General features: G+C 45.2%; 1 pseudogene; it reads right to left on the reverse strand.

Annotated features, from left to right (window-relative positions):
- Positions 1-2,759: 2,759 nt before the first annotated feature.
- LOC121477287 lies at positions 2,760-8,479 on the reverse strand (annotated as a pseudogene).
- Positions 8,480-14,654: the final 6,175 nt, after the last annotated feature.

The raw sequence follows: 14,654 nt of genomic DNA on the forward strand, positions 1-14,654 counted from the left end.
TTTTGTTATACCCAGCTCTCTAAAGATAAGTTAACTTATTTACATAGACCCCAAACCACTCGTTCTGTATTTTATAGTCAGGAAATGTCAAGTAGATGTGTGTGATTTGATCTTTCCAGGTGGTTACAGAACTTTAACCCCCCTTAGAAGACCAAACTCTGCTGAAAATCACCAGGAGAGTATGAGGATCAGATGAAACAGTATGAGTGAGAGTACCTTATGAACTGTGAAGTTTCAAACAAATATAGGGCATTACTATTACTTATATTCCAAGGCCAAGTCTTCCAGGAACAATCTGACTTGATATCATCTTTTTATGGGACTTAAGGAGTAACTTTGGAGACTTTGCTAGAGTTCTCCATGGCTTTATACAAATACTCCACAGGGAAGACAAGGAGAGCTCATTTAACCTCAGTTCACAGTTTTGTTCTTTTACTAGAGAGACAAAAAAACAAAAAGTAATATTCTTTTCTGTAAAACTCATTGAAATTTATGGAATCATAAAAAGGCATCACTCTTTATCTTGGAGATGAAATTGGTTTGGGGAAAAGTATGAAATTTTTGGCTTTACTTGCTAAGTGCACAATGCCAAGTTAACGTTTCTTAGTATTTCCCTGCATCATCCTTGTCAAATTAACCCTAAGCTTAAATTAGAAAAGGAAAAAAAGTTTAAATTCCATTTTTCTCTTTCTCAAGGCGGAAAAGTGATTCTTTTTTTGACAACTACAGGATTTTCACATTACTGCACTAAACCACAAATTATATTAATGTGAACTAAGCCCCACAAATTTCTTCCTTTCAAAAGGTGGATCTTGTGGACATCTATTTTGAACGAATAAATGTCTTAAGCCTTTGTTCAAATCTTTAATGAAATTGCTTTACTGGACTGTCTTTTAGGACCAAGGACTGAAGATTCTTTTTGATTCTCAGAGGTAAAGGAGCTGGTGAAGCTAACGGCACACTAATACAAACTGGCCTGTTCAGTTACTAATTTTCAGTTTATAAAATAATGATGATGATGATGCTGGTGATGATAATGACAATAAGCCCCGTAAGACTGCTGTCTTGGCTTTCTAAAACTAGAATTAAGAAAGAGTTGCTAGCTAACTTCATAAAATGTGTTCCCTGATTGCTGTGTTTGATGAATTTGTCTGTAACACATAGCCAGCTAGCCCCACATAGTGCTGAAATACCCCTCTTTTTGCTTGATCTTTATATTGGCTGCTAACTCAGCAATAGATCTGAATTTCTGTGTAGGTGTTCAGGCTTTAGATTTTTCCAGTGTCTCAAAAAATGTAATAAAGAGCCCCAAATCAATTTTTTGAATAGTTTGAAATGCAGTCTTTTCTCCTGAGACAAGCACTGACTGATGTGGCTAGAAGCCTGCCACCTGTGGGGAGGGGGAAAGGGTGGGAGGGGGAGGGGTGGAGAAGGATGGGGAGGGACAAGCAGGGTCTGTTCTGTTTCACACAAGGCCAAAATCTTATAATACATGCCATGTAATCAGGCTAAGGACAAATAATCCCCATGAATAAATTTACAGTGAATTGACCTACATTTCACATTAGATAAAGCACACTTAAGTCATTAAATGAATTTCTCCCTCTGGTTCATTAGTTCTCAGCATGCTCTGATCCTTTACCCATTTGTCATATAGCTCATGAAAGCTGAATATGGGAAAAAGAAACTAAATCATTGCATGCATCCCTTTACCAGGTCAGGACATGTTCCCCATAGAGGAATTATTATGATGTTGGAGATTGACTGGTTCTCCTCTTGTTCTTGGCTAAAAGACAGAGAAGCTACATTCAATGTATTGGCCTGATGGCATTCTGCCAAATATTGTGCACATTAGCAATGATGTGCCCATGCTCACATTTACCCAGGAGCCTCTAGCTCTAAGAGCTTAAATTCAGCATTATGAGAGCCCTCGAGAGTGGTCTAGTGACAGTTAAGGATTAAAGAGGTTGGCCTTTTAAAAAATTCTCACTTGCAACTCAAACACACTCTCTTTCTTCTCTGAAGATGCTCATTGGGTAAAGATGGGGTAGAGGGAAATATCATGAGTCAGCCTCGGGTAGTATTTGCCACACCAGGTGGAAGTATCTTTTTTTTTAAGTAGACTCCACTAGTGTGGGGCTTAAGCTCATGACCCTGAGATCAAGACTTGAGCTGAAATCAAGAGTTGGGCGCTTGACCAACTTTGCCACCCAGGTACACCAAGCAAATATATTTTCAAAGTGCATCATCTTTCTTGGCGTGGAACTCATCATGGTGTTTCACCAAGCTGCTGGTCTGGCTTTGGAAAGTCTGAGAAACAAACCAACAATATAATATTAACAGTTGAGTGCAGTTTTTTTTAATTATCCAAAATATTATTTTATTTTTTAATGGAAAAAAGGCATTAATATTCAAATGAAAGAATCACACTAAAAAACTTAATAATATAAGAAACACCCTCCAAGAACATTCAAGCAGCAGTCAGACGGAGGGAAAACTATGTCAACAGCCCCCGAGTTTTCCTCAAAATATTACTTGATAGAATACAACCCAATTCGCTGGCTACAGCAATTCATAGAATTTTTCATTGTTTTCTTGAGCTGCAAAGTTCACTGTTGCAGTGTTTTCACAGTACCAATCAAATGCTACTTCTTGGTTCAAAAGGCCACTGGTAGACTTATCTGAGTATGAAGAATGTTCCTTCATCGCTGGGGAGATCCACTCCCAAGAAAAGAAAACTGAAGTCTGTGCCAAGCCTCTCACAGCTCATGTCTTTCCAGATTGTCCAGGTCCACGTCCCTGAGGTCAGTGTCATCTCCCACGGGAAGCTCTCGGGTGCTGATGGCAGGTGAAAGCCCCACCTCCGACGGGAGCTGTAGATCCACGCCCAAAAGAGAAACTCGTTAGTGCCTTGCTCGCTGAAAGATCCTTTAAGAAGAGCAAATTTCATCTTGTGGGCATTAATGATTCCGTGGCAGGGTATCCAAGCCCTCCGATCCCCAGTGCATTTTCAAGTTCCTCCTGGGCTCCAGCTTCTGCCCACAGCTACCCCCACATTTTCTTTTTGTATTTGCCTGCCAGCTTCAAAAGAACTTCTAAGTAAGAATTTTTTCCAGCAGCTCAGGGGTCCAGAATGTGGGGCCGCACGGCCACGACACCCTGATGCTCCTCGCAGGTCTCAGCGATGTCCTCGTTGACATCTCAGGCAGCGCATCTTAGGTGGTCTCAGACAACGAATCCGGGGCCCGGGACGCGAGGTCGGATCATGTGGGTCCCCCATCATAGTCCACGGGAGACTGTCCCTTCTGAAATATCTCGATTGTAGGGAAGGCCCTGAGCCTGCATCGGCTGGCTGGAGGCTGGTTACCCCCCGTGGCCTCCGCAGCGGCGAGCCACCCCCCCCCCCCCCTTCTGCTCTTCACCTCTGTGGCTGCAGCAGCCCATTCCGGCGGAGGCTTCTGCAGTGTCCACGCCAAGGAGCGTAGAATTCAACCATCCAAACATCGTCATTATCGAGGACGTTCTTACTGCAGCTCCATCACGTCCTTCTTATTAGAACTTTCACTCCTACCTGGTTTTCCAGAGCTGTACCCCCCACCCCTCCCCGCAAGGCGGTCCCTCACCAGCAGGCGCAGAGCCCAAGAGCGGCATCGACCGCGGCTTTTCCAGGTCTGCTCCCCTTATAATCTTCTGGTCTGTTTTTGTTGGATCCAAAAATCTTAATGGCAGGAAATCCCTGAATGCCATATTGACCTCCCAGAGACTGGCGTTCATCTGCCTCCACTGCACCGACTTTGACAACATCTTTTAATGCCGTTGCTACTTCCATTCTGGTGTCAACCTCTGGCAGTGGCCACCGCGGAGCCTAGAGTTCTACTAGTAACTTCTCGGTTGAAATTTGATGGTGTTAGTTCAATCACATCATCACTGGAGGACTAAAGACTATTTGCTGCTCGGAAGAATGTGCAGCTCATCAGACCTGTTACTTCCTTTTTAGCATCTACGAAGATGATCGTATTTCTTTTTATCTATTGATGCAATAAACTGTGAAACTGTCCTGTGTTCTAAGGCAGTGCGTGTGCATGATCACAGTCACATTTACATGTTTTGTAGATAGTATCTGGAAGATTCCAAGTGGAACTTTTTTGAATAGCTCGACTGTAAATTTCCAGCACCAGACCAGCCATGCCCAGCGCCTGGGCCGCTGCATAGTCCAGCTGTCGCCTGAGCTCGAGTGCAGTGTTTTAATACATAAGGTCACACACACAGCAATGCTCTAAGGTACAGACAGGAGCTCTGCAAAGAAGGAAAAAAGAAACCCTCATAAACAGGACTCATTATGTGTCATCAATGGCTGCCCCCAAAGCTTATGGGATCTCAGCATTACTAGAGATATAAACCATGAAAGAAAGGAAGTATGCTAGCAAGACCAAAGCTGCGATATTTGTCCAGAATTTTGGTCAGTACCGTAAGAGGAACATTAGGCAAAGTACAGCATGTTCAGAGGTGAGTAATGTAAGCGATGCTTATAAAAAAAAAATTGACTCTGTTAAAATAACATAGCTGAGCTGAGGGCTAGAGATACAGAGATGAATCTGCCCTCAAGGAAGTCATAGCTAGGAATGGCTAAAAAAAACCCTGAAAATTGGGGATCCCTGGGTGGCTCAGCGGTTTGGCGCCTGCCTTGGGCTCAGGGCATGATCCTGGAGCGCGGGATCGAGTCCCATGTCGTGCTCCCTGCAAGGAGCCTGCTTCTCCCTCTATCTGTGTCTCTGCCTCTCTCTCTGGGTCTCTCATGAATAAATAAATAAAATCTTTAAAAAATCTGAAAATGTGTAGTTAGGTAAAAAGAAGACTGTAAGTGCTCAAATACTTGAAAAATCATCATATAGAGGAATTAGTTCCATTCTATGTGTTGCTAAGGGTAGAATTAAATACAGTGGGTAGAAGCCACAAAGATTCATTTTAGCTCAATATGAACAAATGGGATTGAAATTTCCAAGAGTGAGAGGTATCTTTTTTTTTTTTTTTAATTTTCTTATGTATGATAGTCACACTCTAGAGAGAGAGAGAGAGGCAGAGACACAGGCAGAGGGAGAAGCAGGCTCCATGCACCGGGAGCCCGACATGGGATTCGATCCTGGATCTCCAGGATCGCGCCCTGGGCCAAAGGCAGGCGCCAAACCGCTGCGCCACCCAGGGATCCCTGAGTGAGAGGTATCTAAAGGTATAATGAACAGCTTGAAGAAATTGTGAGGTCCAGATTCTTAGGTGTTTAAGAAGACCTTTGACCTCTTGACAGGAAAGTAGGGGTGGTGGACTTGGTGATGGGGATGTATGCTCACCTACTCATTCACTATTTACCCTACTATGTACCAGTACATCAGGTCCACTACTATGTCCCAAATTTTATGGATATACTGGTGAGCAAAACCCAAAACCCTTCTCTTAAGGAGCTTAAGCCTAGAAGGAAGAGACAAACATGGATCAAATAATCACAGAAATATATGGAAAATTGCAACCGAGAAGTGTTTGGATAGAAAGGCACATGGTATTACAAAAGCAGACAGATGGATGTTTGACCTTGTTGGGAAGGTCAGGGAAGACTTTAATGAGAAACTTTCAACTAAACTCACATCCAAAGGGGGAGAGGGGATAGAAAGGGTCATTCCAGGCAGAAGGACAGACAATGCCAGGTCCTATGGTGGGAAGACACCTCTTAGGTAGTGGCATCTCCATGACCTTTCACATTCTTTTTTACAGTATTTTACTGAATGGGTAATACATAATGGAACAAAGTTAAAAACCAGGAAAGGGCATGGAGTGAAAGGAAGTCTTCATTTCTGCTCTAACTTTCCAGAGACAGTGAATTCACCAGGTTTTTCTGATCCTTCCAGAAGCATTAGATGCATCAAACAGCATTCCTTTCCCTTGCCTCCATGAATTTGTAGCACACAGTACACCATTCTACATCTTGCTTTATTCTCCAGATGGTAGGTCTTGAGGTTCATACAGTACATTTAGAGCTACCTTACAGGATTTCTTTTTGGAAGCCACATAGCAATGCATTGAAGAAAGCCACATTGTTTATTTAGTCTCTCCTTTAGGAGGATTGTAGGCAACACAGTGATGAATATTCTTCTATGTACACAATTTTGCATATTTTTATTATAAACATAATGAAAATTTTGTGATTTTTTATTAAAAATATTTCATACCATTTCTGATTATAAAAGTAATACATGCTTCTAGGGAAATATTTAAATATTGCAGAAATACATCATGCAGAATGTGAAAGTACCCAAGAATCCCAGCCTCCATAAATAACCACTAGATTACCTCTGCCTAGATGATTTCTAATCTAGAGTCATTGAAAAAGACAGGACATGTGGCACAAAAAGTAGATAGTAGATTCCGGAACATCTGTCTCTATGGTTTGGGGCTCCTATGGGAAATAAGTTGCCGAAGAAAGTGCTGATGCATTCCTCTACTATATTAAGGCTTTAAAAAAATATTTTTTATTTATTTATTTGAGAGAGAGAGAGAGCGCACGAGCAGAGGAAGGGGCAGAGGGAGAGAGAGAATCTTGAGCAGGCTCCCTGCTGAGCACAGAGCCCCATATGGGGCTCTATCTCACCACCCTGAGATCATGATCCGAGCCAAAATCAAGAGCCAGACACTTAACCAATTGAGCCACACAGGGGCCCCTATAATAGGTGTTTTTAACCTGGGTTCCATGGATGGCTTTGGGATGTAGATTAATTCATCAACACATGTTTATTTTCCAAGGAAAGGATCTATAGCTGTCATCAAATTCTGAAAGGAATGTATGACCCCTAAAAGTTAAGAGCACCCACCAACAGAGAAAGGCCACCAGGTAAATTTTATTTTGTTTCAGAGTGATTCTGATCTTGGCAGAGGGCCCTTCTAGGAGTTCCTCAAGTGCTGTAGAATTTGAACAAATTATTTAGCTTCATCTACAAAATAGGGATAGTACTAGTAACTCATAGGGTGGTTGTGAGGATTAAATACGTTAATATTCACAAGCACTTAGAAAAGTTTTTGCCAGATAACAAGACTTACATATGTATTTATAAAATAATTCTAATGCACGTATCTCCTGCCTGCCCCAACGCCAATGAGAAAACCAAAGTCCATAAGTAAAGAACAGCAGACTCTTGACAAGCAGCCCAGACCTCCTGAATAATTTCTAATACTGAATCCTCCCCAGGGCAGCATGCTATCCCCATCCAGGGATCAAAATGTATCTAGGTCATTTGAGGAAGTAGCTAGGCAAGAGGATGTTGAAGCACTGGAATAAAACTCAATGTTAATTTTGCAGCTAGTGAGGCCAGTCTTTTACCATAAAAATGCAAATTATATGGGATAGATATATATATGCATGCATGCATACATAATACATATAATGTCATATTTCGGTAAAAAAATTATTTAACTTTCAACTGAGGGATTTTTTTTTTTAAAGAATTACTGTGCCGCTAAACCAAAATAGCTGAAAAGTCACAGTTAGGATGCGTAACCAGCAAGAATTAGGACTGCCTTATTTGTTCCTCACCACTAACCTCTTGCTAAAATACACACACACACTCACACTTCACACACACACATATACAAATATGTATTATTTTACATGTAGAATAATGCAATTGAACTATGCTATCTAAAAGGCACTGCTGCAAAGCCCCTGCACACTTTAATCCCAGGTCCTTTGTTTTTCTCCTTCCATCTCACAATGCAGTGCAATAGGGTCCCTGCCTTACACTGACTAAATTTTCAGCAGGGAAATGAACTCAGTTCTGTCTCACATGTACTTACGGATCACCTAGTCTGTGCCAGGAGCCTTGCACAAAGCAAAGAGAAGTCAGATGGAGTTTCTGCGTCGTAGCTTGTCTCTAAAATAAGGTGCTTGAACTAGATGGTTAATCCATCTTTTTCAAGCTCTGAGTTCTGTGATTCCTGTGATGTTGAAGTAAAACCAGGCAGTAATTTGCAACCAGAAACTCTTCAGAGATCATCAGTGGCCTTCCTGATGATGGAATGGCTGGGTAAGCTCCATCCCCTCAAAGATGCTCCCTCCCACACTTGAATCATTAACAATGTATCTCTAATACTAACAAGGTATCATGAGTTATGATGTGCTACTTATACAGGGCTCCAAAATACAAGAACTCTTCACACAACAGTAGGTCCGAGAGCACTGCTAATCTCATTTCTATTTTCACAGGTATAAAAGCTGTACCTGTAGAACAGGGACTGAAACCCGGTGTGACCCCAGGTGACTCTATCTGCTCACACTACCACTGCGCTTATGCAAGGCGATTGCGTGCTGTCCCTGCTGAGCGTCTGAGGCTTTCCGCCTTCCCGCGTGGGCAGGGCCAGTCCTTTGAGTTTCCTTTATTGTACCCACAACACCCTGTCCACATGCAGCGGACACCTGGGCCGTTCTGGGACAGGCCATGTCCCACATAGGATTGGCTGGCCCGAAGGGCTGCTCTTGGATGATCAGGGTCTCTGGACAGGCCTAAGAGTAAGCAGTGAAAACATGCTCCTGCTCTCCTCTTCCCTGAGGCCCTGGCCACCTGCCCTGGCGGCTCTCTTCCCCAGGCCGGAAGCAGATGCTTTGTCCATCTTATCCCAGCATCAGCAGACCCCGAACTGTTCCATTGAAACTCCCTGAAGAAGGCTGTTATCAGCTGAACTTGTTCTCTTTAAGGTTTTGATCTCAGCAAAGTTGAATGGGGCATTTCATGTGCTTCTGTGTATGGTTCTGAGAGGCATGCAGCGGGGGTGACGGGGGGAGGGGGGCGGTAGGGCCAGCCTGTCACCTCGGTTGTCTGAGATGAGCTCTATAGTGACCGAGCTGAGGCCAGTCCCCTCGGGACATTTCCAATAGTTATAATAATATTATGTGCTGTTGCATTTATTTATTTTATTACGGTGGTGGGCATATTCTCCAAAGCCAAGCCACACTCAGCCAAATGGAAGGGGTTGGGGCGGGCATGACTGGCCCTCCCTTTTTTTTTTTTTTAATAGATTTTATTTATTTATTCATGAGAGAGAGAGAGAGAGAGAGAAAGAGAGAGGCAGAGGCACAGGCAGAGGGAAGCAGGCCCCATGCAGGGAGCCTGACGTGGGACTCGATCCCGGGTCTCTAGGACTAGGCCCTCGGCCGAAGACAGTGCTAAACCACTGAGCCAGCCAGGCTGCCCATTTTTATTTATTTATTTATTTTAAGATTTTATATGACTGGCCCTCCTTTATGGCAGAGAGAAGGGAGGGTCAAGGATGGGAGCCCATTTAGTAGAGCTATTAAGTTGCAAAGTTGAGACAGGAATGCAGATCTCCTGGCATCAGGCCCTGTGATCTCTGGGTTTTGTCATCTATAGACCACCCTGTAGAGTTGGCTCCGAGACGCTCTCCTCCCTTTTGGTGATCCATTACACTTCAACAGTCAGCCAGGAAACCCCAACCTGGTCATCAAGCTAAAACCCATCTTCCCGTACTGAAAGGCCCAAGTTCTGAAATTGCCCTCTTCTCCCTCCACCTCATCAAATCCCCCTGACTTTTGAAACAGATCACCACTCCAAGGAGAAAGCAAAGGGATGAAATGCATTTGCCAATAGATATGAATTAATAAATCATTATTTAATGTACTTGTCAGAGATACTTTGGAATCCCCAACCATAATAAGCGTCTCAAAGGGCAGAATTTCAAGAGCTATTTCTGGGCACACAGAATACATTGTAAGGTGTCTGCTTACCTCTTAAACTCCATTCTGGACACCCCATCACATGGATGCCTGGTTGGACCTGGAAAGAAGAGATTCTTCGGGCCAGGACATCATTTAAGTTCTGAGCCCATGAGCAATGACAACCCTGAAAGTAGATAGGATGCAAAAGATCTATATCCAATGCAAGTGTGGACAACGAATTGACGTGCGAGCCCCAGCTGCTGACACCAAAGTCAAGTGCATGGCACTGGGTCCAACTGCTGGGCTGAGGCTCTGTACACGTCTGAGTCATTCTAGAACCATTCGACCACATTCCTAGCACTGTGCCAACCAAGATGGTGAGGCTCCGCTCCTGTCCTCTGTTGCCCTCACTCCCTCGCCCTGCTTGTTCTGGAAACCCAGCAACTCTTCTGCAGCAAGGTAGCACTAGAGGGTCTGCTCTGAGACTCTGGGGCTCCTGCCAGGCTTCTAACTTCTCAGCAGGAATCTTGGATCTCATTGGTTTACATATTCCCCTAAGCACAAAACAGTCCCCAGACCCCATTTCCTCTCCAACAACCACTACTATGTGTCTTTCCAGATTAGGTCTGAGCCTCCTGCTTCCTTTCCTCATGTGAACTGAAAGTGTACACTTGACAACAGATTCATCCTTCCTGTCTGCCCCAACTTTCAGCTTCATCTAGCAGTGTCCTCCCAATGCCCAGACACTCCCTTCCATGCCAGGAGACCTTCCCCTAACATGCCATCAGAAGCCTCCCTGTCAGGAGTACGCTTGCTAACGTTAGCTGGGCACTGACCATAGCTCCGGCACCATGCTAAATGCTTGGCTTCAGTTATCTCATTTAATCCTCCTAATAAACTAATAACGTCAGTGCCAGTATTACCACTTTTACAAGGGAGGAAACATGCACAGCCCATGAAGTAATTTGCCCCAAATCACATAGTTGGAAAGTGGAGGAAATGGGGTGTTCTTGTGAATACCAACAATGCTCCGGCGCACAGCCTTGTGCTTTTATTTTTGCAAGCTGTTGAATAAATTCTTTGATGTGGAATGAATGATGGGGTCAGACAGAATAAGAAACTGAAAACAAATGTTGCCACATATATTACTACCAAACTGTTCATAATCTTCATCTATAAAGAGAATACAAAAAATCACTGGGATAAAATAAGTAATATAAAGGGGGGAAAAAAGAAAGCGCATTAAACATTTTAATAACTTTTTCCAAATTACCTACAAAAATGATTGTACAAATTACACCCCCATCAGTGATGTGTGAGAGCACCTGTTGGCCAGTGTCCTTGCCAATAGTGAAATTTTTAATCCAGTATCTTTGTCCTTTTGATTAAGTAAGTGATCTTGTTTTAACTTCTAGTCTTTCATTAATGGTGAGTTTGTGCATAATCTCATGTTCATTGGCCAGTTACAGTTTTCCACGCAGATATAAACAACAGTAGTACAAAACAGAACTGATTTCTCTGACAAAAATCTGCATTTCCTTTATTGCCTGCAAGTTGATGGCATGATCATTCACCAATTACTCAAAATAGCAACCTAGGAACAGACTTTGGTTCTTCCCCTTCCCTTACAGCTGGTCAAACAAGTGGCAAGGATTGCACCTCATAAATGCCCCCAGGATGGGCTCCTCCTTATAGTCCCTGTGGCTCCCCTGATGCTGCAGTCCCTGGGCACCGCTGTGGAGGGGTCTACTGCAGTGCCCATAGGGGACGGTCGGTGCTGTTATCCCGAGTGCACCTGTGCTCCCCAGTTCCCACCCCACCGTGAGACAGGATGAATTCCCAGCCCCCCTCTCCATTGCCCCCCCAGGGCTCCCTCTCCTTGCTTTCTCTTTCCTACACTCCCAAGGCCTTCCCACATCCCCCCACCTTGTGTGGAACACTGCCTCGCTGCAAGCCCACCTCCCACCTCTGGGACTTGAGGAAGCCCCTGCAAGGTCAGAGAGGCCAGGGCAAGGCCACACTGACTGGGAAGTCACATTGTGATCCCGGGTCTCTCTGGGACTGTGGCCCTGGCTAGCCTCCTCTCTTGTCTTTCTCTGTATCTGTTTGCTCCTCCCTTTCTTTGGGCTCCCCTCCCCTCTTCTGCTCCTATTTCCTGGCATCTCTGCTTTACAGTCTTTCTTCCTCCATCTTTTCCCATTTGTGTCTCTGTTCCTCTTCTCGGGGGCACATCTGAGTGCCCCCTTGCTTCCTTGGGGTCCCAGAGAAGAGGCAGGAGGGGAAGGTCACCATCGGGTCCTCCACTGCAGGCAGATGACACCTGCTACTTGTCCTTGTCTGTCTTGGGAGAAGCAAGCAGTGCTCCCCCCCCAGAGCTACGTCTGCCAGTCCTCAGGCTCGCCATTCCCCTTCGTACTCAGGAGTCCTCCTCCTCACCCCAGAGGGACATCACCTGAATCCCTGCTCTCCCCGTTTCCCTGAGGCAGATCTGTACCGCTCCTGAAACCAGCCAGAAGGACCTCTGTCCTGGAGCATCGACTCTTTGGGGCCCCTCAGCCAGCACACCCCTTTCTCCATCCCCACTGTTCCCAAGAATATAAGGATGGCCCCAGCCCTCTGCACCCCTTCTCACTGGACAACGGGGTACCCTGATAGCTGGCTTCACTCTGATCTTTTTCAGAGGGAAGCTGACTTTCTTTATGGTGGTTTTTTTTTTTTTAAGATCTTATTTATTTATTTGAGAGAGCATGAGCAGAGAGAGGGGCAGAGGGAGAGGGACAAGCAGATATCCTGCCGAGCAGGGAGCCCGACATGGGCCTCGATCCCAGGACCATGGGGATCACAGCCTGAGCCAAAAGCAGACACTTAACTGAATGAGCCACCCAGGTTCCCCGGTGCTAACTTTATAAAATGTTTTTTTTCTTAAAACATCTCTGAGCGAAAAAAAAAAAAAATCTCTAAGCGCAAACGAAGTAAAGAATAGGGGGTGGAGGATGATGCTAACAAATGAGGCAGGTGGGTTGGAGCAAAATTTCATTCTCTCAGCCTGGACCCAGAGCCCACTCTGTAGGTGCAAGGGGCTGTTTCTGAGGGAGGCAAAGAATCCAGTGGAATCCTTGGTGACCCTTTATAGTTCCAGTCCTGCGGTGAGCACATCTGTGGCCAGATGCGCGGGTGTAGAGAAATCCCAGGTCTTCACAGCAGGGGGTGAGGAGCCTTCCCCAGGCTCAGGTTTACTCCCCACCTGCAGAGGCAGGGCTGCCAGGGCCCGCCTCACCCCTGCCTCCCCCCTCTCCCCTGCTGGTAGGACAGTTGACAGCTCAGAGCTTCAGGGCAGCCCCAGCAGGGAATGAATAGCACCTCTTCCAGCCCAAACAGCTGTCCTGCTGCGGCCCCTCCTTGTTCCCTCCTCACCAGCCTGTTTAGGCCAGGTTTTCTTTCTGTTAGAAACACTTTTGTTCTCAGTTTTGTTGAATTTAACTGAGGATTGGATATTTAAAAACAAAGTCACCATCTGTTTTGTGATTTTTCTGAAGCCCGCTCACGGTATAAGCCTCTGCAGCTGGCTCCCATTTGCAGCACAGTTATAGGGTCTCCGCCACCCCAGTGTTTTCTTTGGCAGGCACCAGAATCACCCGGGGTATTTATTGAACATGTGTATACCTGGGCTGCTCCCCACACCTACTGAATCAAAATCTCCGGGTAGGAAGTGGGTATATATATATTTTTTAACAAGCTGCCCAGGGGGTTCTGTTGTAAAACAAGCTCAAGGGCACCTGGGTGGCTCAGTGGCTGAGTGTCTGCCTTTGGTTCAGGTCATGATCCCGGGATCCTGGGATCCAGTCCCACATTGTGCTCCCAGCATGGAGCCTGCTTCTCCCTCTGCCTGTGTCTCTGCCTCTCTGTGTCTCTCATGAATAATAATAATAATAAAAAAAAGGGCAGCCCAGGTGGCTCAGCAGTTTAGTGCCACCTTCAGCCCAGGGCGTGATCCTAAAGACCTGGGATCGAGTCTCCCTGCATGGAGCCTGCTTCTCCCTCTGCCTGTGTCTCTGCCTCTCTCTGTGTGTGTCTCTCATGAATAAATAAATAAAATCTTTAAAAAACAACAACAAACAAACAAGCTCAAACCAGTGACCTATAATAGAACGTGGGCTCTGGGTGAGAGGCTGAGGCTGTGGGCCTGCCTTTGCTGAGTGACTTCGGGAGAGTTACTTAACCACTCTGTGCTCCAGTTTTCTCATCTTAAATTGGGGCTGATAGAACTTCTGCAAGGGATTGTTGTAAGGAATGAACAAAGAAATGTGTGCAAATCTCTCCTAAAACACTGCCTTTAGGCAACAGATGCTTTATAAAGTAATTCTCAAGGCCTCAGCTGGTAAAGTGGGAGCTCTCAGGGTCCTGCCGGCTGTGATTAGGGGGTTTCATTTTCCCGAACAGGGTTTTTGTGACTGTGGCTGAGCTGGGCTGGAAACAGAAGGTGGTGAAAAATCCTGCTTTACCTGTATCTTTAAGTTTTCAAAACTACATTTTTTTTCTTCCCACCCATGGGCAGCCCCCCTGGCAGGGTCTTGCTCTGCTCCTGTCCAGCCCTTTGACCCCTAGCAGAGGACACAGGAGAGTGATGGAACATAAGAGAGCTAGCTCAGTAGCCCTGGCCTTCTCCTCCCAACCAGCTCAGGCCAAAACATGCCTCCCCTGGAATTTGAATACTTCCTGAAATAGCAACACCAACCCCAAAGCTCCTGTGCTCCTACCTCCTCCTGGTGGAGACACAGCTTGTGCTTGCTTTATCCTACAGTAAACTCCCCAGACCTGTGTTTGACCATATGGTAGTGACCCTGTGCCTACAACAGGCTAAGCCCTTCATATACGACCTACCCAGCAACTCCACGAAACAGGTAATGTCATTATGCCCATTTTTTAGCTAAGAGAACTAAGG

Source organism: Vulpes lagopus, chromosome 2 (genome assembly GCF_018345385.1).
Source record: "Vulpes lagopus strain Blue_001 chromosome 2, ASM1834538v1, whole genome shotgun sequence".
NCBI lineage: Eukaryota > Metazoa > Chordata > Mammalia > Carnivora > Canidae > Vulpes > Vulpes lagopus.